This window comes from Mustela nigripes, chromosome 3 (assembly GCF_022355385.1).
Source record: "Mustela nigripes isolate SB6536 chromosome 3, MUSNIG.SB6536, whole genome shotgun sequence".
NCBI classification, from domain to species: Eukaryota; Metazoa; Chordata; class Mammalia; order Carnivora; family Mustelidae; genus Mustela; species Mustela nigripes.
In genome coordinates, this window is record NC_081559.1 from 95,905,383 (window position 1) to 95,932,916 (window position 27,534).

At 40.2% G+C, this 27,534-nt stretch overlaps 1 long non-coding RNA gene across 1 annotated transcript in view; it reads right to left on the reverse strand.

The window, feature by feature from the left end:
* The window catches only part of LOC132013060 (uncharacterized), a 116,407-nt gene extending 89,863 nt beyond the window's left edge, over positions 1-26,544 (reverse strand). The window contains exon 1 of the long non-coding RNA XR_009402864.1: positions 26,026-26,544. This is a non-coding gene — a long non-coding RNA (uncharacterized LOC132013060). The remainder of the gene's footprint in view (positions 1-26,025) is intronic.
* Positions 26,545-27,534: the final 990 nt, after the last annotated feature.

The window sequence follows — 27,534 nt, forward strand, 5'->3', positions numbered from 1 at the left end:
GTTTCTTTAAAAAAAAAAAAGTTGGGGAGCCTGCATGGCTCAGTTGGTTGGGCAGCTGCCTTCAGCTTGGGTCGTGATTCTGGGATCCTGGGATCAAGCCCTGTGTTGGGCTTTCTGCTCAGTGGGAGCCTGCTTCTCCCTCTGTCTGCCGCTCCCCCTGCTTGTACTTTCTCTCTCTCTCTCTCTGTGTCAAATAAATAAATAAATAAATAAATAAATAAATAAATCTTAAAACAAACAAACGAACAAACATAAAACAACAACCCTCCTAAAATTCTTTTAAAAATTATGAAAAACTGGGGCACCTGGGTGGCTCAGGGGGTTAAGCCTCTGCCTTCGGCACAGGTCATGATCTCAGGGTCCTGGGATCGAGCCCCACATCGGGCTCTCTACTCATCGGGGAGCCTGCTTCCCCCTTTCTCTCTGCCTGCCTCTCTGCCTACTTGTGATCTCTGTCAAATGAATAAATAAATAAAATCTTTAAAAAAATTATGAAAAACTATCTCATTACATTTGTTTAACTACCTGTCAGTCCCATTTGCCTTGTTAGAGACTTTACCTCAGAGAAGCATTTGACTCTTTCTGGCAATGAAATGTGGGAGAGGGTCTGCAGCAAAGTCTTCAAAAATACTTTGTTGTTGTTTTTTCTTTTTTACTCTTCTACCGACACTACTGCATCTGCATAGATACCTGTGGAATGGCAGCCATGAGGAGGGGCAAAAAAAACCAAGACGCACGAGAATCTCACTGCAGATTAATGGAAGTGACCCAGTTCTTCCATTACACTGCAGCTGCTGAATTAGCCTACATGGATGCTCTTTACATTGGGAATTCTTGCAATCTAAGTAAATGAACGTTGCTTTTTGGTTACTCTGGTGGTTCTTTGAAAAGACTAACAAAACTGACAAATTTTCAGCAAGACAGATGAGAGGGAAAAAAAGAAAAGACTCAAATTAATAAAATCAGGGATAAAAGAGGGGGTCCTCACTTACAGAAATTGACCTTATAGAAATAAAAATGATTATATGGCCATGATAATTGCAAACCAGCAAATTAGAAAACTGATTAAATGGACAAGTTTCTAGAAAGAAAAAAAATAAAACCACCAAAATGGACTTAAGAAGAAACAGAGTATCTGAATAGATATACAACAAATAATGAGATTGAATTAGTAATCAAAGCACTGGGTGTGGTACATAAGCAATGAATTTTGGAACCCTGAAAAAAATTAAATTAAATTAAAAAAAGTATTCCCAAAAAGAAAAGCCCAGGACCAGATGGTTTCATTGTGAATTCTACCAATCTCTCTCTTTCTCTCTCTCTCTCTCTCACATACACACACACACACACACACACACACACACACACACACATTAAATTTTTTGAGAAAGAGAGACCAGGGGTGGAGGAGAGGGAGATGGATTGAATCTTTTTTTTTTTTTAAGATTTTATTTATTTATTTGATAGACAGAGATCACAAGTAGGCAGAGAGGCAGGCAGAGAGAGAGAGAGGAGGAAGCAGACTCTCACTGAGCAGAGAGCCCAATGCGGGGCTGGATCCCAGGACCCTGAGATCATAACCTGAGCTGAAAGCAGAGGCTTAACCCTCTGAGCCACCCAGGCACCCCCGAGATGGATTGAATCTTAAGCAGGTTATTGACCAGCAGGGAAGAGAAAGCAGGGCTGAGATCATAACTTAAGCTGAAATCAAGAGTTGGCCATTTAACCTACTGAGCCACTCAGATGCCCCTATTTATTTTTAAAAAGTTTTTTTGTTGTCATTCTTATGTATGTCTACATGTATGTATGTTTATAAGTAAGTAATCTCTACACCCAATGTGGGGTTTGAATTTACAACCCTAACATCAAGAGTCATTTGTTCTTCCAACTGAGCCAGTCAGGGCTCTCTTAAACAAGAATTAACACCAATTTTTCAAACAGTCTTCCAAAAAAGTAGAAGAATTCATTCTAAAACCAGACAAATACAATGTAGGAAAATTATAGATTAATATCCTTTATGAATATAGACTAAAAAATCCTTTACAAATTACTATCAAACTAATCTATCAAACATTAAAAAAATGATAGGTTTTGATACAAGATGGTGACATAGGAGGGTCCTAAAATATTTCCTTTCATGGAAACACTGAATCTACAGCTACATATGAAACAATTTTCATTGAAAAGGATCCATGCACTAGCTGAACACATTGGATGAATGAAAGAAAACCCACATCAAAGGTGGTAGAAGAGCTGAGATATAATCTTGCCATAAACCACATGACTTCATGCTGTGAACCACAACCAGGAGAGAACTCACAAACTGAAGCTTCTCTATGAAGAAAAAGGGCTTGGACTGCACATCAGAAACCCCAGCTTAAATGATGGGACATGCACTAGTGAGACATGCCCCAGTACATTTAGCTTGGAATGCCAGTGGAGGCTAGTGCATTTGCAATTTCCCTCTGCCTCACTTCAGGTCACCAGTAGCTCCTGGAAAGGTGCTTGTACATGAGTCTGGCACCCTGATTTTTAAAGCTGGCCCCAATGGAACACTTGTAGATTGCCTTCTAGGTTCATGACTTCTGGCCTTCTAGGTTCATGTCTCTAGGTCCCACAAGCCTGAAAGAAAGGGAGAAAGAGTTCTTACCTTCCTACCACCCCCAGGGCACTGCAGAGAAGCAACAAATGAGGCAGTCTTTCTGTGGAAGAGGCCTACTAGCTTATCTTCATAGTTGCACCATGAGGGGCACACATCTATAGGTTGACTGAAATCTTCTCCAGGGACCTAGGAGGGTGGGTACTATCTTTGCACTTTATAACATGCTCCAGAGCATTGGTATCTCCTGGAAGGGAACTACACACATGCCCTTGTTTTTATGTCTGGAAGTCCAGTTCTGTAGCTGCTGTCATAATCAGGGATGCCTCTTGATTACCTGGCTCTGGTAGTCAGTGGGGCTTATGCTTGTGGTCCCAAAGGAATGTACATATTTGCACACTTTTAAAAGCTGCTGGAAGAGGATTTGGTTTTCAAATAGGCTGAATCTGGTTTCTGAGAGCCTACCTTTAGGAACAATGAAAGGTCTTGGCACATCCCCAGCTACTGGAAGCCATTAAAAATATAATATACTGCTTGGACAAGTACAAAAATTGGAGAGACGACAAAAAACCAGGGCAGGGTTGAATGACAAGTTTAGTCTCCAACATGAGGCCATTCCTTCAAGATAGAGAGAGGTGGTTGCTTCATCTACTGTATAGAAATAAACACAGAGAGTCAAGCAAAATGAAGAAACAGAGGAATATATTCTAAATGAAAGAACAAAACAAAACCTCAGGAAAAAGAACTTTAATAAAATAGTGGTGAGGAATTTGCCTGAAAAAGAGTTCAAAGTCATGGTCACAAAGATGCTCACCAAACTGGGGAGAAGGATAGGTGAACATAGTGAGAATTTCAACAGGGATATGGAGAATACAAGAAAGAATCAAATAGAAGTCACAGAACTAAAGAATATAATAACTGTACTAAAAAGTACCCTAGAGGTATTCAGCAGCAAACTAGATGAAGCCAAAGAAAGGATCTATCAACTCAAAGACAAAACAATGGATTTCACTCATTAGAGCAGATGGGAACAAAAAGGTAGATAGCTTAAGAGACTTATGGGGAAACATCAAATGGGATAACAATCACATTATAAGACTCCTAGAAGGAGAAGAGATAGAGGAAATGGCAGATATCATATTGGAAAAAAAAAAAAAAAAACTAATGGTTAAAAACTTCCCTAATCTGCGGGATATCAGGATCCCAGCAAGCTGAGAGAGTTCCAAAGAAGATGAACCCAAAAAGACCCACACCAAGACACAATATAATTAGAATGTCAGAAGTTAAAGACAAAGAGGGAACGTTAAAAGCAGCAAGAAAAACACAGGGGAACCTTCACAAGACAAGCAGATTTTTCAGCAGAAACTTTGCAGGCCAGAAAAGAGTGGCACAATATAGTCAAAGTGATGAGAGAAAAAAAATTACCAACTGACTATACTCTACCCTGTAATGTTATCATGCAGAATTGAAGGACAGAGAGTTTTCCAGATAAGCAAAAGATACTGGAGTTCATTAGCACTAAATCAACCTTACAAGGTATGTTAAAGGGACTTCTTTAAACTGGAAATAAAGAGTGCTAATTAGGAACAAGAAACACTTAATGGAAGAATAAATCTTACTGGAAAAATGAATATATAGTAAAGGTAGTGGATGAATTACTTATAAGGCTAGTATGAAGTTTAAAAGACAAAGGTAGTAAAATAGCTATATTTTCAGAAATTAGTTAAGAGAAACACAAGAAAAAAAATTAAAAATCTGAAATCAGAAATGTGGGTGGGGGACTGAGAGTAAAGATATTGAGCTTTAGAGTGGGATCAAACTTAAATTTTATCAGCTTAAAACAGACTGTTACAGATATAAGTTGTTATATACAGACCTCATGATAATCACAAACCTATAATAAATACACAAAAAATAAAGAGAAATAAATGAAAGGGTAACATTAAAGAAAGGCATCCAACCGCAAAGGAAGAGAGCAAGAAAAGACAACAGGAACAGAGAGGAACTCTAAAAAGAACCAGAAAAGAATTAACAAAATGGGATAAGCACACAACTATCAGTAATTAATTTAAGTGTATACGGACTAAATTCTCCAATAAAGAGACACAGTGACTGAATGGATTAAAAAAACAAACAAACCCCAAGACCCATCTATCTATACACTGCTGACAAGAGACTCACTTTAGATATAAGGACACTTACAGGCTGAAAGTGAAAGGATGGAAAGAGATATTCCATGCAAATGGAAAATAGAAGAAAGCTGGAGAGCTATACTTACCTCAGACAAATTAAACTTTAAAACAAAGAATAAGAGACAAAGAAGGGTATTCCATAAGAATGAAGGGGTCGATCCAACAAGAGGATATAACATCTGTAGATATTTATGCACCCAACATAGAAGCACCTAAATATATAAAGGAAATATTAATTAGACCTAAAGGTAAAAGTAGACATGAATATGACAATAGTAGGGGACTTTACACTTCATGTACATCAATAGATAAATCATCCAGGTCAAAAATCAATAAGGAAATATTGGCCTTATATGACACATTGAAACAGATGGACTTAATAGGTATTTATAGAACATTTCTATCCAGAAGCAACAGATTACATATTCTTCTCAAGTGTACATGGACCATTTTCAAAGACAGATCATATGGTTAGACCAAAGAACAAGTCTTAATAACTTTAAAAGGACTTAAGTAATATCAAACATCTTTTTGAACCCCAATGGTATGAAACTAGAAATTAATTACATGGAGAGGACTGGAAAATTCCAGTGGGTTTAAACAGCATGTTACCAAACATCAAACAGGCCAAAGAAGAAATCCAAAGAGAAATTAAAAAATACCTTGAGATAAATGGAAATGGATGCAGCAATCGCAGTTCTAAGAGAGCAGTTCATAGTGATAAATGCCTACCTCAAGAAACAAGAAAAATCTCAAATAAACAATCTACCTCCATACTGCAAGGAATTTTAAAAAAAGCAAAAAAATGAAACCCAAAGTTAGTAAAAGGAAATAACAAAGATTAGAGTGGATATAAATGAGGCAGAGACTAAACAGACAAAAGGGGAAAAAAAATGAAACTAAGAACTGGTTCTTTGGAAAGATAAAATTCACGAATCTTTAGCTACACCTACAAAAAAGAGAGGACTGAAAAATATACAAGCAAAACGTTAAACTTAAAAAGCTCCTGTAGAGCAAAAGAAACCATCAATAAAATGAAAAGTCAACCTACCAAATGGGAAAAATATGTGAAAAACCTATTGAATTATACACTTTAAGAGAGGTAATTTTATAGCTATATCAATTACATCTTAATAAAGAATTGATCCCAAAAGATTAAAAAATAGGAACAGTTCATTGGCAGGTTTCTTTATTGGATTCCCCTCTCCTAGTCCCTCTGAAGAACTGAACTCCATATGGGTTAATTTTTTTTTTTTTTAAGATTTTATTTGTTTATTTGACAGACAGAGATCACAAGTAGGCAGAGAGGCAGGCAGAGAGAGAGAGAGGGAAGCAGGCTCCCCGCCAAGCAGAGAGCCCGACGTGGGACTCAATCTCAGGACCCTGAGATCATGACCCGAGCCGAAGGCAGCGGCTTAACCCACTGAGCCACCCAGGCGCCCCACCATATGGGTTAATTAACATAGTTGTTCATTTAACAGAATTGTCCCTCTGCCTATTCTATGACTGTCTTTGATCCTGAAATTTTTTTAAAAGATTTTATTTATTTATTTGACACAGAGAGAGAGATCACAAGTAGGCAGAGAGGCAGGCAGACAGAGAGGGAGAGAGAGAGAAGCAGGCTCCCTGCCGAGCAGAGAGCCCAATATGGGGCTCCATCCCAGGACCCCGGGATCATGACCTGAGCCGAAGGCAGAGGCTTTAACCCACGGAGCCACCCAGGCACCCCTGATCCTGAATTTTTAACGGTAAGATCATTGGCTTTAATGTAACAATCATTGTACATTGAAATGTACTTTCTTCTACTGAAGTATAATACTCAGAAAGTACACCAATCCTAAGATTAGCAAGTGAACGCACCTATTTAACCATTAATGAGGTAATGTTTCTAGCATCCTAAAGTACCCTTTCTGTATCTACCCATTCAATACCCCCTTTATTCCTCCTAAGTGTAACTATAGTCCTGGTTTCTTTAATGTCATTGTCTGAGGTACATTGGTTGGCTTTTGCCATATTCCCTCAACTGGACTCAGATCTTGCAGTGTTTGCGAGGTGCACGGCATTATGGTTTGGCGGTGTGCTTGCTTCCATAGTTAAAATGGTGTTACTTCTCTGTTTTGTCTTTCTTTCTATAGGAGAAAATGTAACAAAAATATTTCTGTTCTTCTCTCACTGAAAATACTTCTGCTTTATTTTAATATGTGAATCCTTGCTTTAAACCAAAGCAATGAAACTTTCTCTTTAGAAATTTCAGATTGGTAGAACTGTCTTTGGAGAACCATGATCCTTAAGAGAGGCACAGTAGCATCCTGGAGAAACACTGGGTTGGGAATTAGCCCTGGATATGTGACTACATTCCCACTTTTACTGTCTGTGTGAAGCACTTCACTTATTTGAGTTTTAGTTTCTTTTCATGTAAAATAAAGAGAGTAACACCAGCCCTGCCAAGTTCATAGAATTAGTGGGAGGGTCAAATGAGACAAACGATATTATTTTCTTTGTAAAATGCTACAGAAATATAGTATTTTTGTGCTTTCACATTAAGCCCCTGGAAATTGTCAGGGAATATGAAACAAAAAGATGTCATGGCTACTGTTGCCTTTTTATTCCATCTTAATGAATATCCACCACCCCCCTTCCTGCCAGCTAATCTGCAGTCACTGAGGAGTCACATTAATATGGAACTTATATAATTCATAAACTGCTGCAGCAGCCTGAAATGGCTTTAATCAGTTGCTTTCACTCTTAATTATTTTAAAACCTCAATAATGGTCAAATGAGCTGCATGGCAGTTTAATTAATTTGCATTAAGCCCGAAGGTCCTGAAAGAGTGGTGAGTTTATGAACACCAAGTCTAAAGCTCGGCAGGAGCATGTCAAGCCTGAATAGGTATCTGGGCTGGTTCCCGTGGGATCCTCCCAAGTCAAGCTGTGTATATGTGTGTTGCATTCATAAAATTTCTATCTCTGTTTATTATATTAGAATCAGTCTCAAAACCTCTGAAAATGAGCTCACTTGCTAAAGAAAAGCTTTGCATCTTCTGTAACTTCAATTGCCTATGCTCTCATTGCTCTGGTTGCTGTGGTTAATAGAGAGCTGGCTGCATATTATTTTTATTTCTGTGGAGGGGAACTGTTGCTTCTTACACATTGCCCATCATACTGGTTTGGTAATTAGCATATTTCATTGCAAAAATCCCAGTGGGTGAGGATGGCAATCCTAAATTGTTTCAATCTGAGACTTATGCTGCACTGGATTGGCCCTGGTCTATGAGGTGGCTGCTCCGTCTCCACCTGAGAGGCTGCCCTTTTAGTCAGGGTCTGGGCAGGATTTATTACCCACATAACCATCTCTCTGATGGGAGTTATAGCCCATCTCATCACAGCATATTTATGGTCAGTGGGCAAAGAGGAAGAGAGGGGAAGTGGGTAAGTAGAGTCATTCATCTAACCCATCTTACTGGCCTTCTATTTTCCATCAAACACACCCATCATGTCCGTGATATTTTGCAATTGCAGCATTAGAAAACGAGTTTAGAGAAGTGGTAATATACTACTTATCTCCCAGGTTACAAAGATATGATGATGCGCTGTATGTGAAGCGGGTACAACAGACTCTGGCATGGTGTAAAGAAGGTGGTTCTTTATTGATCATTTCCTATTTAAAAGCAGAGACCAGTTTTCAACTTGGTGTGTGCTCAAGGCATCTTGAGGGGTGTTGTTTCGTAGAACTTTCTGTACTGAAATGTGATATAGTGCTGGTCAGTGTGGCAGTCACGGGCCAAATGTGGCTACTGAGCACTTAGTAGTGACTAAGTGAGACTGAGAAATTTAATTTTTAATTGAAATTTAAATAGCCACAGGTGACTAAGGGCTACTGTATGGAAAAGCACGGATCTAGACACTACTAAAAGAGGTCCATTTAAACCCCAAGTAACTAGGATCTTTTCCATAAGTACTGAGAACTACGTTTCTCACAGTCCCCTAGACTAACCTACAATGTGATCAATGTCATTCTCTCTTAGAATTACACAACTATTAGTTCTCAAGTGTCCAGAACAGTAACTAGTTGGATTATTTGCTATTCTCAACCCAACAGGTAAACATCTCTATTGCTACACATGATAATGGTAGAAAATAGTATTTAGAGAATGACCTAAATGGCCCCTAAAGAGGTTTTATGTGGAAATTAGAGGAAACAGTCATTCCTGCTCATGTTTGCATGGATCTCTCTTGGAAACAGAAAAAGTTGAGAGGGTAAGGGTTTTTTCTAACAAGAGGAGGCCATGAAGGCAAGGTGAAGGTGGTAAAATGTGGCTTAGCACTGGAGGATGATCTTGATGCTCTCTGCTTCCCGAGGGAGGTCCTGGAACAGGAGTCTCTGCTTTTACCTCAGGGGAGAACTATGATCCCATGGCTTCAGACACATCAGAAAACAAAAGCCACAGCTGTAAGAGAAACACCTCGATCATAGGGGGATGAAATCTTTATTACTGAAGTTATTATTTATTTGAGTGGCTACTAGATATCAGATTTCTAGGCAGGACATAGGGAGAATGAGCAAAAAGAGGTGTCACTCTTACTCCCATGGTGCTTGCCACCTTGTAGCCCAGATAAACGTGATTACATAAAAGTGCAAATAGCTGTGATGACAGGTAGAAAATTTACTGGGTCTGGAACAGTGACCGACATGAGACTGTTTCCCTGAAGGAGGCATCTTTGGGCTGAGTTCTATAGTATGGGTTGTATGCCCCAAAAGTATCTCTTGGGATTAAAGAGGAAAGAAGACGATTAACCATTCATTCAATACCTTATGTTAAGGCACTACATTAGCTACTGGTAGGAAACAAATGGGACTAAGATGATTTCTTCCTTTTAGGACTAGAGGTGAACCTCACCAAGGCGTAAGTATGTGCAAAATCGAGGCCAAATCAGATGCTAAAATGCAGTCAATATCAAACTGGGGGGTGAAGGAGATGAGGTTCAGAAGAGACAAAGATTTGTCATGATGGAAAGGGTGGGAAGGCCTTGTTGAGAATGTTTTAACCTTGACTTTAGGTATAAGCATGAGGTGGTGGAACCATCTCCTTCAACTTGCCCATGTGGGCTTGGAAAGTGAGCACCAAAGCTGACAGTACCCTACTCAAAGGAGAAGCCCCTGTCAATGTTACCTAGTCCCATGTAAACCCAATACTGTATTCTTCTTGTGTGGTGAAGGGAGGGCAGATGTGAGGAGGGAGCTCACCAAAGACAAATTTAATGCATCTCCAGTCAGGTGGTAAAGCTTAGAACTAATTTACTTTGGTTTAGAGAAAGAATGAAGTGATCTTTGCTGTTTCTTAGGGTTCTGGAATAAAAGTCAAACTTGTCGATGATTTATGCCCTTAAGGAAATTTTGAGGGTGAGTGGATAAAAATCAGTTAATATTTGCCATAGTGAAATATGTCATAGGTGAGGCATCTTAATAGGCATTCAGGAGAAAGGCCACTTATAGTTAGTAGAACCAAGGAACTCAAAGTACGAAGTGATGTCTGTAACAGCTCATTGAGAACAGTGGGGTTTCATAGTGGGGAGGGAAGGGCATTCACAAGTAAAGAGTTTGAACAAATGTATATGAAATATAGATCTTTGATGACAGAGATGACCTAGTACTTTTAGTGTAGACAGATTGAAACACCTCACCTTCTCCTGGCTCTGAGTCTGGTCATTCCCTACAAGGACAAGTTCCCACTGAGTATTATTATATTTTCTCTGTATTCCTATAGATTAGGGATATTTTATCAGGCTGTGCTTCAGAGAGCTTGTATTGCCAAAATCAATACAAATAACTATTACTTGAAATACAGTGAAATATTGGATATGCTTTTCTTATAAACTACAAAGGACCTTTAAGGACCCTCTCTTTAGACTGATTCACTGCCAATCCTACTCCCCACCTAAAAATCATTGGACATGAGTACAGCTTAAGCAATGTGTGTGGGAGCCCTGGGGGTTAGAACTGGGAGTTCAGTAATAAGCAGATGAAACAGTCTGCTCAGACTAAAAAGCTAATACTGAGTAAGTACAGAAGAAATCAATCAGACCGGGGAGCTCTGATCAGAATAGGATGGACTTAAACAGGGAAGAGTTTCTGGGAGAGGTCCTATGAAGAAGGCATTGAAGAACATAAAGTAAAGTTTGCAAAGGAATAGTAGGGTAGGGAGAATGAATGTTCACTAAGTGTTAGGTTGCTGAATGAATAAACAGATAATGACTGACTGACTGAATGAATGAATGCAAGGTAGTATGATAATATGCAGGTTAAAGTTCCCATGAATAGAGTCAGTCACTAAAGAATAGGTTCTCTAGAAATGAGTGAGTGACAAAAATGCAGGGCTCATAATTTGGAACTCTGGAGGTTGATAGCAGATAAAGAAAAAAGTTCTGTCATCACATGAGAGGAATAGGTTTCCTTGGAGCTAATGGAAATTGAGTACCACCACCAAACAGATGGGAGTCAGAAAGAGCAGTTATTTGAGGTGTACCCTGGGAATTTTATCTATTCTCAGTTGAAAATCAGAGTTCTTCCTTTCATGTGGAATAACCCCGGAAAATCTCCTGGGCCTTGCGCAGATTAACTCTGAGCAAAATTCAGGCAGAAAATGCAGGCAACAGTCAGGCTGTGGTGACAGCTGCTCAGCCCAGGGTGGGGAATTGGATGTAATTTAACAGAGGGTGATTCTGGCAGTGAGATGACTACCTGGTTGGACTCCCAGGACTGAAGGAGAGTCGGTAACCTTGGTGGCCTAGCTGCCCAGTGATGACAGGCTGGCTTCCCCTCTGCAAAGGCACCCAGCAGTGGAAGGAGAGGAGAGGAGAAGAGAAGCAAGCTCATTAGTATCTGGAAAGAGGAGAGGGTTATTTTATCTGAGATGCCGAGCTTCCTGCCTGGAAGACAAGCACACAGAGGCCAGCTTGGAGGCTGGTTTTTATCCTGTGAATGCAGTCATGGAACTCTGGGGGTGGTTCTTGCACAAGAATTCTGCTGCTGTTTTTAAAGAGAAGGCAAAGCATAATAATCTTCTAGAGGGTCAGAAATCTGGTCAGCTTGCCTTTTCATGCCCAGGTTCTATGATTTGAGAGGTAAGACAAAGGAGAGGAAAGTCTAAGCCAAATGTCACTTTTACTACCTATTTAAAAACAAAACAAAACAAAACAGAATGGAGGACATGGCTTTTGATTAGTGTCCCCCAGAATTAGGCACAGTCATCTCTCCCCTGAAATTGCTGGCGCTTGAAAAGGCAGCCCCTCTCCCTCACCTGCTGCAAAGACCTTCCACTAAATGTATACCAGAAACCACCTGTTCCATGTTTCCTATGGGGAGAGAAGGGAAAACTAAGATAAGCATGTCCAATTGTTCTCAAATTTGTCATTCTGCCCCTTAATAAGAAAAGAAGCCAGAAATGTGGTACCCAGCAGAGTGGGGAAGCAATTCTCCTTTCTAGTATCTGGTTGAAATGAATGGTTTTCCGGGTTCATTCAGGAAACTTCTCAGGACTCAGAGAGTAGCAGCTCTTTCCAGTGAGCCCCTCCTCCATTTCTTGTTGCTTTGATGTCAATGGACTTCTTCAGGACTTTGTAGTGAGGGCAGCTGCAGTTAAGATTTCCCAGAAAAGGTATCCAAAAGTGTTTTTAGAGATTAAATCTATTCAATTCAATGACTTGGATCGATTGGATCCTGGGAGCTGGCAAGAAAACTGTACTCAGAATTGGCTATGAAATCAACAGGGCTTAGGGTGAGAAGAAAATATAGGTCCCGGTTCAAAAATTATTAAGGGTTGTAAGACAGCAATGGCAGAGCATTGATCCAAGTTCAGGACCTTATAGGTGCACAGTTCCCACGCCCATGACCTGAGCTCTCTGTGCTTATGGATGCTGACCCTGCTCTCTGGACTATTTCCTTCGCTGCCCATGCTCCAGCTAGTTCTGCTTCTGGGTCTCTCTCTCTCTCTCACACACACACACACACACACACACACACACACATGCATGATGCACCCTTTAATATAATTTATTTGTAATGTGTATAAGAGAAATTATCAGAAGTACACAGCTTCATCAATTTTCACAAAACAAATACATCCAAGTAACTAACCTCCAATTCAATTAACAGAACATTAAGAATCTCAGAAACCTCTTCGTGTTCTAACATTTATCCTATTTCTTTTGTGATTGGCTTCTTTTAATTATCTTTAGGAGATTAATCTATGTTGTAGTCTGAGCTAACTTCACTCGTTTATATCGCTGCATTTTAAGTCACTGTATTCACTCATTCAGATATTTATTCCTTCTGAAGTTGGTGGGCATTTGCATTATTCCTAGGATTTGGCTATTACAGTTAGTACAGCTGTGAACATTCCAGTGTGTCTCCTGCGCATATGTGCCCTTGCTTTGTTGGAACTGCTGGTTCAGGGGGCAAGCGTGTGCTAAACCTCAGTAGTTGCTGTTGTTCTCTCAAAACGATCGAGCAATGTACTCTCCTACTAGTAGTATAAGAGAGTTCCATTTGCTTAATACTCTTGTCAACAATTGTTTTGTCTTCTGTTAAAACTGTTTTTATCTTTCTATTTTAGCTATTTTGGTTGGGAGGTTATATAAAAATTGATCAATTTGCCTCATTTCAGAAAGGATTGAGAGATTCTTATACTCATACACAAAACACACTTCCTATCTCAGCTTCTCTCTTTGCTTTGGCTTTACTCTCACACCATTTTCCTTTCCTCGGCATGGTGGCAAATAGAGCCATGGCGGATTCTACTGCTTTTAGAATTTGGAAAAGGAGAGCCCTTCAGGCTAGAGTCAAGAAGTGGAACTTAAAGAACTTGGAAAAAGTGGGGAGGAGGTGGTCAGGTGTTCTTAGGTAGATTAAGGAGGATAGAGCAGCCATATCAAAGCTATTCTGGCTGCAGTGGAGATTCTGCTAGGGTGCAGTGGTTGGTGTGGCTGAGGGGTAGTAGGGCCAGAGTGTGCATAGGATTCCCTGTGGCAGAGAGGCTTCGCTGCTTCTAACTAGTTGGCTCATATGTGGTTTAGGAAAATTAATCTGGTGAAGGCCCATTCAAGGGAATGAAAGAGAAAGGCTGGAGGCTGGTCAAGACAAGAGGAAGGGAGGAAGGAGGGGCTGGATTAGGGCTTCTTATGATATCAGCAGACCAAGAAGGAGTTACACTTACTTGGGAGGAAGAACTGATGGTTGCTGGCCATGCTCCCTGTTCTCATGCCGCCATGAGCTTGCAATTGGATGCGTGGTAGAACGGCTCATGGAGGGGCACCGTGCAGTCTCACTGAATAAAAGCACTGACATAAAAGTTACACATATTAGGCATTTCTTGCTAAATAGTTGTCTAGTTGCCTAACAAAATAGTGGGGGTACCCACTGGCCTAAATTTAGAAGAGTGTCACAGCGTAAAATTACTTTGGTGTCTTTTAGTTGATTTCATGATCTCTCATGGTGGAAAGAAAGATTTAATTTACTCATTTTTGCAAAGAAATAGAGCTTACCGTGATAGTTTGGAGCCTCAAAATATATTAAATATATCTGTATATTTGTGCTCTGTGTAGCTCTTTTTCTCCATGATAGTGATTTTCTTCCTACCCATGTCTGCTTGAAAAGTTGCATATTGCCACATTCACTCTTTCCCCATTGTCATGCTTGCTATTTTCTGGTTTGTATATGAAGTTGATTGTCTTCTTTAGAGATGTATGTAGTTCTTTTAAATGTTTTTAAAAATATTTCATTCTGCCCCATCCTCAAATGTCTATTTTAGGAGGCAAAAGAAATGTACCTAGCTCTCTCTCTTGTGACCAGAGGTATGAGAACATGTGTAGAACCAGCTTTCAATGGTTAGTGTGGAAAGGAGGTAGTGGTGGTGGTAGATGAATGATTAGAGATCTTCAGTCTTTGCTGGGGTGGGTCACTCTGCTGCTCACCTGAAGCCACATGGCTGCTATTGCTGATATATGTGGATCACGGTGCCCATGGGTATCTTGAAGAAAATTTGTGGTGGGTAAGTGTTTTGGAGAGTGATATACTCAAAGAAGGATCCAATTTGTCAATGAATAGGAAGGGCTGTACATCTCCAGAGTGAGGCTTTCATTACCTCTGTTTACTCATCAGAAATGGCCATAAGCCTCAAGACAAACCATCTACATTCACAGGGCCTCAATTTCCAACTGTCTAGTATGAAGGTAAGATCACCTGTCCTACTTTCTTCTCAGCTATTCTGTGAGCATCACACTACGTGAAAGGTCTGTATAATATAAAGAATTTTCATTATTAGCCAAGTAAAAATAAGCTCTAGAAATCCCCCAGACATTCCCCATGAGACCTTTAGACTTGGAGCATTTGACTTTGAAGAATTAAAAAAAAAAAAAAAAAAAAAAAAAAACAGGAAAAGAGAGTATTTATTACCAGTTTTCATTTAAGCCAACTTTGCTTATCCTGTTTATCTAAAATAAGAGCCAACAATCTGGAGTGACTTCAATTGGATCTAAATATTTCCCCACATTTGAATGGGCTCCAAGAGCCTGTTCCAGCACTTGGGCCAGAGCATCTGCAAGTTCTGGAGGGGAGCAGGGTTGTCTGCATGTGCAGAGGCTCTGTTTTGGCTAGAGAAAGGCAATGGTGTCATCATTCCCACCATGTGGCCATCCAGTGACCGCCTGCTGCTCTGACATGATTGTGGGTGTTGAGCCCTTGAATCAAGTCACTACAGGAAGGAAGTTTCTGTTTTTAGCAACTCAGGCCACTCTGTCTGGACATTTAACTCTGGGATGTTGGCCTTTACTCAGGCACATTTCCACTTTGAGAGAAAATAATTATCATAACTAATGTTTATCAAGAACTGACTACACCAGGTGCTGTTCTAAGCACAGTCTTGATGTTAACTCATTTAATCCTCCTAACACTTGAGATAGATATTATTACTGTTCCTACTTTATAGATAAGGAAAGAGAGGGGGGAGAATCATAATAACTTGCTCAATTCAATCTTCAGGTGAGTGACATCATGGATGTAGGTTGAAAAATCTAACAACTAAGATGATCCAGGCACCGGACAAGCAGGGTCAAGGCCATGACCACTCGGAACAGATGCTACCTGTACACAGAGCAGGCATGGCTACACAGCTACTGCTGGCTGAGAAGTACCTCAAGTGGGAATCTAAAGCCAGGAAGTCTGGCTGCAGGGTCCACATTCTTACTGCTCCTCAGTATTTCTTCTTCACTTTCAGAGTGCTTGGCACACAGTAGATGCTCAATAAAGAGTGGGCTAAATTGAAGGGCTCTATTGTCTGTTTCCCTGTTAGGGTTCCTGTATTTTCTGTCTCCTGCTGCTCCTCTTGGTACCCAGGACTGTGAGCAAGGCCTAGAGCATGACTGTGCTCCTGTAGAATCTCTCAAAAGTAGTCTTCTAGTGTCCACATTGGCACACCTCTTCTCTTTGCCTCTCTTTTCAAGATCCAGTCCCCTTCATCTCTTTCCAGCTTCTTCTCCAAGCAAACCACCTATCTTTCCTCATGTCAATACACTCACAGTTCTTCTTTTGCTCTTTCTCAATTTGTACTATGCCATGTGGTGGCTTTCCAGAAGGCAATGAGAATTTGTGGCTCTCAAGAGGTGGCCCAGGCTGGTCCAGGAGAAGTGGGGCAGGAGGCAGAGGCCTACGCAATGGTTGAACAACCCTAGGAGAACTTACAAGTTCCTGTGTCTTTTGGGGAAAGAAATAAAATTCTTACAATGGATTATCTCCACAGATTTAAAAAGGACACAGTGTTTCTTATTTGGCAGTCTGGGATGGAAACTGAAATTTGCTTTTCTAACAAATTTACAGGTTCTGCTGCTGCTGGTCTGGGCAGTACAGCTTGAGATCACCTCACTATACTCCCCTGTCCCCAGGGCCAGTCTTCCTCTACTTCAGGGGAAACTCTTAGAGAGGAAATGCACCTGGGAGACTGGAAGCACTCCTGGTCTGAGGCCCAGAGCCAGTTCTAGTTCTCTGCCAGCAGCCTTGGCTGCATCCTCATTATGGGCACTTGAGTGAAGAGTTAATCCTGACCAAAGTCCCAACACCTGGACTTCCTGGCCTGAAATCAAGTGCTGGTGTGGGGTTGTGTGGTGTGATGTGTGGAGTGGGCTGTGGTGTAGTGTGTGGAGTGGGCAGTGGCGTGGTGTGTTGGGGGGGTGTATTGGGTGCAGTGTGGCGTGGTATGGTATGGCGGTGACCACAGCCAGCCAGAAGTACGTGTGATCTACGTCTCCCAACTAGGAACCAGTCAACCACCAATTCCACATGCCTGTTAATATCTCATTGGGATCCTGATTTCGAAAGGCATAAAAGAGTACCTAGTGGAAATTCTCTCTCTGATCCCATCCCAAACCTCCAGGCTTCCTCTTCAGAAATCAGTGTTATCTCCTCTCTGAATTTTCTCCATCCTCTCCAGGTAGGTTACAGCTTTCGCCTTGAGAATCCCCAAACATTGTATGCACATCTTAACCACCACATTGCGAACAACCAGAGAGCATAACCTTGTTGATCTTTGTGAAAGTGCAGGATACATTGTGGGTATTCTTTAAATGTTTGATGAATGAAAAAAAAAGCAATTATCAGGGCACCTGGGTGGCTCAGTGGTTTGGGCTGCTGCCTTCGGCTCGGGTCATGATCTCAGGGTCCTGGGATCGAGCCCCGCATCGGGCTCTCTGCTCCACGGGAAGCCTGCTTCCCTCTTTCTCTCTCTCTCTCTCTGCCTGCCTCTCTGCCTACTTCTGATCTCTGTCTGTCAGATGAATAAATAAAATCTTTAAAAAAAAAAAAAGCAATTATCAGTCAGACAACACAGCACAACAGATATAACATAGTCTGGCTTTGGCCTAAGGGTGGGTTCCAGCTTTGCCACTTCCTAATTGTGTAAACTTGTAGAATTACTTAACCATTAAATAAGTAATGGAACCAAGTTCATTCTTAGTTTTCTAATCTGTAAAATAAACACAATGTCTTCCTCATAGAGCTGTTGTGGTATTAAGATAACACATATAACATTTCTATCACAGTGCCTGACACACAGCAAGAACTCAGACAATGGTATTTATGAAAGAACAATGTTCTGGACAGATGAAGAGTTGGTAGGCAGAGGACTGGCCCATGAAAAGAAGGCCTGGAGTCTTTGTCTTTCAGGGTCTTATTTAGTATCATCTTCTAATTTGAGATATTGAAGTGGGATAAAGCAGGACACTCTAAAGGGTAAATGTGTCCTGTCTGAAGGGAGACGGCCAAGGATGGTGGAAAGACTTGAGAAGACAGACTGGTCTTCACTTCCACTTCTGTGTTTGGTTTTAGTGGTTGTAATTCACTGTCTGGCCTCTTTCACAGACATCCTGTCTGGCTGTATCCATCATCTGATCTGAATCCTACAAAGAGTAGAGGCAATCATAGTAAAACCCAAACAGGCCTGTGCTGAGAACTAGGACATCGGGGACCAGTGTTTGATAGGTGTTTGGGAACAACAGTATTTATTATGTATGCATTATATGTCAGGACTACTAAAAATACTCCTTATTAATAGATGTACTGTGTGATCCAGTAATTCTGCTACTGGTACTTAACCAAAGAAAATGAAAACACTCATTTGAAAAATGCATGCATCCCTATGTTTACTGCATTATTTACAATAACCATATTATATAAGAAACCTAAGTGTTGGGATGCCTGGGTGGCTCAGTCAGTTAAGCAATTTCCTTTGGCTCATGTCATGATCCCGGGGTCCTGGGATCGAGTTCTGCAACCAGCTCCTTGCTCAGTGGGAAGCCTGCTTCTCTCTCTGCCTCTGTCTGCCACTTTTCCTTCTTGTGCTCTCTTTCTCTGACAAATAAATAAGTAACATATTTTAAAAAAAGAAACCTAAGTGTCCGTCAATTAAGAATGGATTAAGAATGGAGCACTGGGTTTGGTGAAAAAATAATGATACTGTTATGCTGAAAAAAAAAAAGAATGGATTAAGAAGATCTGTGTTTGCATGTGTGTGTGTGTGTGTGTGTGTGTGTGTGTGTGTGTCTATATGCAATGGGATATTACTCAACCATAGAAAAGAATAAGATCTTGCTGTTTGTGACAACATGGATGGACAAAGAGGGCACTACACTGAGATGACAAATACTATATAATTTCACATCCATGTGGAATATAAAAAACAAAAGAAATAATAGGAACACCCAAGTACATTAAACAGTTAATAACAAACATAAACTAACTAATACCAAAAAAAAAAAAAAGAGAGAGAAAGAAACTAATAATAATACAGTAATAATGGGGGACTTTAAAACCACACTTATATCAATGGACAGATCATCTAAACAGGAAATCACAAGGAAACAATTGCTTTTAATGACACACTAGACCAAAAGGATTTAACAGATATATTCAGATCATTCCATCCTAAAACAGCAGAATACATTCCTTTCAAGTGTATAGGAACATTCTCCCAAATATACTGCACATTAGCATGCAAAGCAAACCTCAACAAATTTAGGAAGATTGAAATCATACAGTGTATATTTTCTGATCACAACACCATGAAACTAGAAGTCAACCACAAAAAAATATCTGGGAAGAACACTAATACATGAACATTAATAATGTGCTATAAACAATAAATATGTGAATCAAGAAATCAAAGAAGAAATTTAAAAGTATATGGAAGCCAATAAAAATTAAAACCCAATAGTCCAAAACCTCTGGGATGTAGCAAAAGCTTTGCTAAGAGAAAAGTCTATAGCAATACAGGCCTACCCCAAGAAGCAAGAAATATCTCAAATAAACAATGCAAACTTGCACCTAAAGGAGCTAAAGAACAACAAATGAACCCTAAAGTCAGCAGAAGGAAGGAAATAATAAATCAGAGCAGAAATAAATGATATAGAAACCACAAAAAAACCCAGCAGAACCGATCAATGAAACCAGGAGCTGGTTCTTTGTGGATGGGTGGGGAGGAAAAATCAATAAAATTGATTAATTTCTAACCAGACTTATCAAAAAGAAGGGACCCAAATAAATCAGAAATGAGAGAAGAGAATAAGAACCAACACCACATAAATGCAACAATCATAAGAGAATATTTTGAAAAACAATATGCTGTCAGGGACCGCCTCCGGCTGGGAAAGTCCCCGCCATTACAAGATGGCGCTTGGCTCACTGCCAGCAAAATACACTGCAAGTAAACAACAAACGTTCTGGTGAAGCCCGCCTAAAAGAGGACATAGTCATTGGCTATTTCAAATTTAATCAGCATAGTAACAGGACTCTCATTGGCTCTCCCCATTGCTTGGCCCCTTATTGGTCACCCTGCCGCATATAAGCTAAGGAAGTTGACGAAATAAACGGATGAAGCATTAACACCATAGCAGGCTGATTGTCGTTCTTGCGGGCCGAGGGCGACAATATGCCAACAAATTGGACAACCTGAAGAAATGGATAAATTCTTAGAAACATATAAACTACCAAAACTGAAACAGGAAAAAAATGGTAAATTTGAAGAGACCAATAACCAGCAAAGACACTGAGTCAGTAATAAAAAAATCTCCCAAAAGTCCAGGACCAGATGACCTCACAGGAAAATTCTACCAAACATTTAAAGAAGAATGAAGACCTACTCTTCTTAAACTAATCCAAAAAACAGAAAAGGAAGTAAAACTTCCAAATTTGTTCTATAAGGCCAGCATTACCTTGATCTCAAAACCAGAAAAAGACACCACTGAAAAAGAGAACTACAGGCCAATATCCCTGATGAACATAGAGGCAAAAAATCTCCATATAATACTAGCAAACCAAATTCAGAAATACATTAAAAAATTATTCGCCGTGATCAAGTGAGATTTATTCCTGGGTTGCAAGGATGTTTCACAATTCTGCAAATCAATCACTGTGATAAATCATATCAATAAGAGACAGAATAAGAAACATATGATTATTTCAATAGATGCAGAAAGAACATTTGACAAAGTATGAAACCCATTGATGATAAAAACCCTCAACAAAATAGATTTTGAGGAAGTATACCTCAACATAATAAACGCCATCTAAAAAGGAGGGGGTCATCTATGAAAACCCCACAGCTAACATAATCTTTAATGAGGAAGAATTGAGAGCTTTTCCCCTAAGCTCAGGAACAAGACAAGGATGTCCACTCTCACCACTTTCATTCAACAAAGTACTGGAGGTCCTAGCCATGGCAATCAGATACTAAAAAAGGGTAAAACACATCCAAATCAGTAAGGAAGATAAGTAAAATTTTCACTATTTGCAGATGACATGACACAGTATAAAAAACCTGAAAGACTCCACCAAGAAACTGCTAGAACCGACACACAAATGCAGTAAAGTCCCAGGATACAAAATCAATGCGCAGAAATATGTTGCATTTCTATACACCAATAATGAAGTAGCAGAAAAAGAAAGATTCGGTCCCATTTATAATTGTACCAAAACAGTAAAATACCTAGGGGGAAAAAAAAACAAAAACAACTAACCAAAGGGGTAAAAGACCTGTACTTTGGAAACTATAAAACATAGAAAAGATTTTTGAGATGGCACAAAGAAATGGAAAGACATTTCATGTTCATAGATTAGAAGAATAAATATTATTAAAATGTCTATTCTGAAAAAAAAATGTCTATTCTGCCCAAAGCAATCTCCACATTTATGCAATCCCTATCAAGCTATCAACAGCATTTTACACAGAGCTAGAACAAATAATCTTACAATTTGTATGGAGCCAAAAAAGACCCTGAATAGCCAAAGCAGTCTTGAGAAAGAAAAGCAAAGGGGGTGGCATCACAAATCTGGACTTCAAGTTATATAACAAAACAGTAGTGATCAGAACAATATGGTATTGGGACAAAAATAGAGAATAGAAAACCCATAAATTAACCCACAACTATATAGTCAACTAATCTTTGACAAAACAGAAAAGAATATCTAATGAGAAAAGACTGTCTCTTCAACAAATAGTGTTGGGAAAAGTGGACAGCGATATGCAAAAGAATGAAACTAGACCACTTTCTCACACCATACACAAAAATAAATTCAAAATGGATTACAGTCCTAATTGTGAGACCTGAAACCATCAAAATCTTAGAAGAGAACACGGGCACTGACTTCTTTGACATCAGCCATTGCAACTTCTTTCCAGATGTGCCTCTGGAGGCAAGAGGAATAAAAATAAAAATAAACCATTAGGACTTATCAAAATAAAAATCTTCCTCACAGTGAAGGAAACAAAAAACAAGACTTAAAGAAAACCTATGGAATGGGAGGAGAAATTTGAAAATGACATATCTGATAAAGTCCTGCTATCCAAAATATATTAAGACCTTATAGAACTTAAGACCCTCAAAATGAATAAGCCAATTAAAAAGTGGGTAGAATGGGGCACCTGGGAGGCTCAGGGATTTAAGCCTCTGCCTTCGGCTCTGGTCATGATCTCAGAGTCCTGGGATCGAGCCCCGCATCCAGCTCTCTGCTCAGCAGGGAACCTGCTCCCCTCTCTCTCTGCCTGCCTCTCTGCCTACTTGTGACCTCTCTCTGCCAAATAAATAAAATCTTTAAAAATAAATAAATAAATAAATAAATAAATAAATAAATAAAATCTTTAAAAAATGGGTAGAAGACAAGAACAGACATCCAAAAAAGACATCCAGATTGTCAACAGATGCATGAAAAGATGCTCAACATCACTTATCAGGGAAATGTACACCTGTCAGAATGTCTGTCACACCTGTCAGAATGGCTAAAACGGAGAACACAAGAAATAACTGGTGTTGGGGAACCGTCTTGCACTGTTGGTGGGAGTGCAAACTGGTGCAGCCACTCTGGAAAACAGTATGGACTTTCCTCAAAAAGTTAAAAATAGAGCTACCAATGGTCCAGCAATGGCACTCTTAGGTATTTACCTAAAGAATACAAAATACTGATTCAAAGGGATACCAGTATCCATATGTTTATAGCAGTATTATTTATAATAACCAAGATTGGTGTCCATCAATTGATAAACAGATAAAAAGATAAACAGATAAAGAAATCATGGTTTATATACACAACAAAGTATTAATCATAAAAAGAATGAAATCTTGCTGTTTGCAAGAACATGGATGGAGGTAAAGAGTATAATGCTAAGTGAAATACTTCGGTCAGAGAAAGACAAATACCATATGATTTCACTGGTATGTGGAATTTAAGAAACAAGACAAGGAAACGGAGAAAGAAAACCAGAGACAGAGGGTAACAAAGCAAGAAACTGACTCTTCATTATTTAAGAGAACAATTTGATGGTTATTGGAGGGGAGGTGGGAAGGGGGATGGGTGAAATAGGTGATGGGGATTAAGGAATGTCCTTGTCACGATGAGTACCAAGGGATGTAGGGAACTGTTGAATTACTTCTTGTATACCTGAAACTAATATTATACAATATGATAACTAACTGGAATTAAAATAAAAACTTTAAAAAAAAACAGATTCTAAAACAAAAAACAACAACAAAAAAAGCCCAACCAGATTCTTAAATACAGAGAACAAACTAGTGAGGGGATGGGCAGAACAGATTAATGAGATTAAGAGGTACACACTTCTGGATATAAAATAAGTAAGTCATGGAGATGAAAACTACAGCATAGGGAATATCATTCAGAATATTGTAATAACATTATATGATAACAGATGGTGGCTACACTTATCCCAGGGAGCACTGAGTAATGTATACAATTGCCGAATACGTTGTGTACCTGAAACCAATATAATGTTGTGCTCCATACTTCAATTAAAAACACACTCTGTGTTTAGGCCACTCAGCGGTGGTTGGCTTTCATGTTAGCTGACCTCCTTTGGGGGCTGTGGAAACACACATGACATAATATGGTTGCTCCAGTATACTGGTATCACACCCAATTCTCTTCTCCTCCCAGGCTTAGGGAGGACAGGCCGCCTTGCAGCTGGACAGGGCCATGTGCCTGTTCTGGGTGACCTGTGAGCTGAGGATGTAGGCGTCCCCCACACACACCTCTCTTTGCTGGGGCATGAGATCCTGTGGAGGCTTTTTTTTAGGGGCAGAGCTGTGGGATTAAAACCGCCTGACTTGCAGCTGCCACACAAGGAAAGCTGCCTTAAAGAAGCACTTGCATCACCCCAAATCCTTTGCTGCATTAAAGCCACTGAAACCTGGGGTCTGTTTGTTACTCTGAGATAATCTAGTTTATGCTAATTCAAAAAGCAAGAAGAAAAGGCTCTGTATCTTTTCATCTTTTCCCATCAGCAGTTGTTAAGTCATGGCATTCCACACAAGCATTTAGTGTTGTATAGCCCAGGCACATTCATTTCTAATTTTCTTGATCACTATGTTTTTGGCCTGAAGCTTCACCCAACCCCCTCCCCTGATTTTGGAGGATCACCATAGCCCAAAGTCTTCAGAGGAGACCTAGATGCCATCCTGGTTAGACCAAACCTGTCCCTATCCTGTTGACAATACTCACGCTTTACTAATGGTGAGGAAAGAGTACCAGCTGTTCTGTAAACAGAATAGGATATCCAGATGGATCATTGATTGATAAAATCCAGGGAAATACCTAAGCCAATGATTAACTACTTTGTCTGTTTTCATTGTTTCTTGGTTGTGTGCCCCCAGATAAGAGGAGGTAGCAGAGTGTAGATATCTGGATCATGGAAAGTGAGTCACCTGGAACGAGCAGTGTGGCTGAACGTAATTACAGGTCCTGGGTTACTGTCACACAACTCTGGTAGGCGCTGTTCCTATCAGATTTCATAGAAAAGGGGGAACATGGTTCTCAAGCAACACAGTGTTGACTGAGCAGCAGGGCAGGCCTCAATCATGTCCTGTGCCTCAGTTTCCTTCTGGTAAAATGGAGCTGTTACATGCTTTCCAGGCCTTCGGAAAAGCTAGGCTTTGTACTTTTCTTAATAGTTATATTTTTTTCTTTTGTACTGTGGTGTAAATATAATTTCCACAGAATAAACATAAAGAATATGGGCTCCAAGAGAACCCAGGATCAGAGACACGCTTAAATAGAAATTCTGATGGATGAAACGCTATTTAAAACTCTCAGAGGTTGGCAAACTACCTCCCAGGGACCAGATATGGCCTCCTGCTTATTTCTGTAAATCAAGTTTCATTAAAACACAGTCAGGTTCATTCATCTTACCTTATATTTATGGCTGTTTTCACAGCACAACAGCAGTGTTAAGTTGTGACAAAAATATACAGCTCACAAAGCCTGACATATGTATCATTGTGTCCTTGACACCCAAGACTAGATCAGAGAGTCGCAAACTTGAGTTTGCATCCTACAATCAATAGTAGTAGACTTATTAAAATACAGATTTCTGGGCTCTGTCCTAGAGTTTCCTATTCAATAGGTGGGGGGTGAGGCCCTGAATCTGTATTTCTATCAAGTCCCTTCCAGCTGATGCTGATGTAGCTGTTCTGGTGACCACAGCTGAGAACCATAAAACTAGGGCTTATGGTTCACAAGAGGTACTGATGAGACAAATTCCAATGGAAATGGAGCAGAATGGGCATCAGCTATGCATGGAACTGTTCTTCAATTTCCAGAACAGGGTAACAGGGTAGGGGAGAGAGGAAATTCAGGTGCCAAAAAAAAAGGGTGTCTCAGGACTACAAAGAACCAAGCTACTGATGCTATACTTACTGCGTTCATGCTGCACACATACTTGGGGAACTCAGTAAACATGGTTGGCTATGAAAGAAATGCTCCACTTGTGGGGGTATTGGAATGCTATAAGTCTGCAGCACCCAAGGCCAACGTTTCTTAGGTACAGTAAGCAGGTACTAACTTGTAGCTATCTAATTACTAAATTCTAGGTGAACATGTTAATCTGGTATTACTTCTTTCTGATGGGCGCCAACCTCTAAGGTCTGAGAACCAGTCTCTTCGAGACAAAGCCTAGCGATGCTAGGCTTTTCCATCTGTTTTACTTATCCATCTGTCCCCCTATTTTTGCTGCTGTGGGACATGAGTTAATTGGTGCAGGGATTGTTACAAAAGAATCCGCCTGGCAGAAATGGGAAACACAGTGGGTAGAAGAATCTCACCCCAAGTAGGGAATGGAATGGAGATGGCCCACAGTTCCTGTTACAAGAATTCTGCCACAAAGGAGAAAGACTGGAGTCTTCTTACCTGTGAGGCTTCAGAAGAGGAAGTGAGATCCTGCTGTTGTTGCTCGGTCTAGAAAATTCTCTTCACAGGGACACACAGGAGGATTACAATGAAAAGAGAGGTTTCTGATTCCTCTTATCCCGTACACATCAGACTTGGTTCCTTCAGGCTGGGCTTTGGTTCTTTGGAAGGAAACCCTTCAGGGAAGTCAGAGAAGGCTGGAATTCAGTGAGGGTCTCCCTTCCTTCACCACTCCAGACACTGCTCTGCTCCTCATCCCTGCAAGGCAGGGCTCTGGAGACTTAGGAAGAAGTGGCTGTTCCATAGGTTTCACGGGGCTCAGCGGTCAGCCCAGCTCTGGTTGAAACCGGCCTCCTCATGCAGGTCAGGGCTGAAACCTGAGGGAAGTTAGGAGCCAGCTGACCAATTGTCCCAGGATGGACAAATCAAGGATGACATTTTGAAAGTGAAACACTGAGCTCCTCTTTTTCAGCCCAGCTGAGGGGTCCTTCTTGCATTAGGGTTTGTCTCTCCCCCTGGTCTGGGAGGACCTAGGAGAAGATGGAGACACCAAACTAAGAAGGGAAACTTAAATGCCTAGATATTACAGTCTCTGCTTCCTCCTTGGTCTCCGGAGGACTGCTGCTTATCCTGCAAAATGCAGTTACAGGACCCTCCTCCCCCACTTCTCTGAAAAGTGTTCCGTGACCTTCTGATGGGGCCCTATAGTCTCTTCCCTCTTTGGCTTCTAGAACACATCTCGATCACAGCACTTCTCACATGGCTCACATTGCCAGGCTTCATGTCTGTTTTTGCTCCTGAACCATATGTGCCTTTATTTTACTTATTTAAAACAACACGTTTTAGCTGTTGAGTGCTTAACAAATACTAACTCAGTTAATGTTTATTTTTTCCCAGCTTTATTGAAATGTCATCCAGACATAACATTCTGTAAGTTGAAGATATTCACCATGAGCTGATACACATATATTGTAAAACAAGACCACCACAGGGTTAGCTAACATTTCCTTCACCTCACATAATTATCTTCGTGTGTGCGTATGTTTGTGTGCGTGTGTGTCAAGCACATTCAAGATTTACTCTGTTAGCAACTTCCATGTATACAATAAGTAATGTTAGCTATAGTCACCTTGTAGTGCATTAGATCCCCAGAACTTACTGATTTTCTACCAGGAAGTTTGTACTCTGACCAACATTTGCCCATCCTCCACTCCTTGTCACCCACCCTTCTTTCTTTCTATGAGCTCAGCTTTTTTAAACTCCACATATAAATGAGATCATTCAGTATTTGTCTTTCTCTGATCTATTTCCCTTAGTATAATACCTTTAAGATCCATCAATGCTGTTTCAAACAGGAGGGTTTCCTTCTTTCTCAAGGTGGGATAACATTCCATTGTAAATATACACCACATCTTCTTTAGCCATTTATTCATTGTCAGACTCTTAGGTTGTCTCCATGTCTTGGCTATTGTAAATAATACTGCAATGAATATGGGGATGCAGATACCT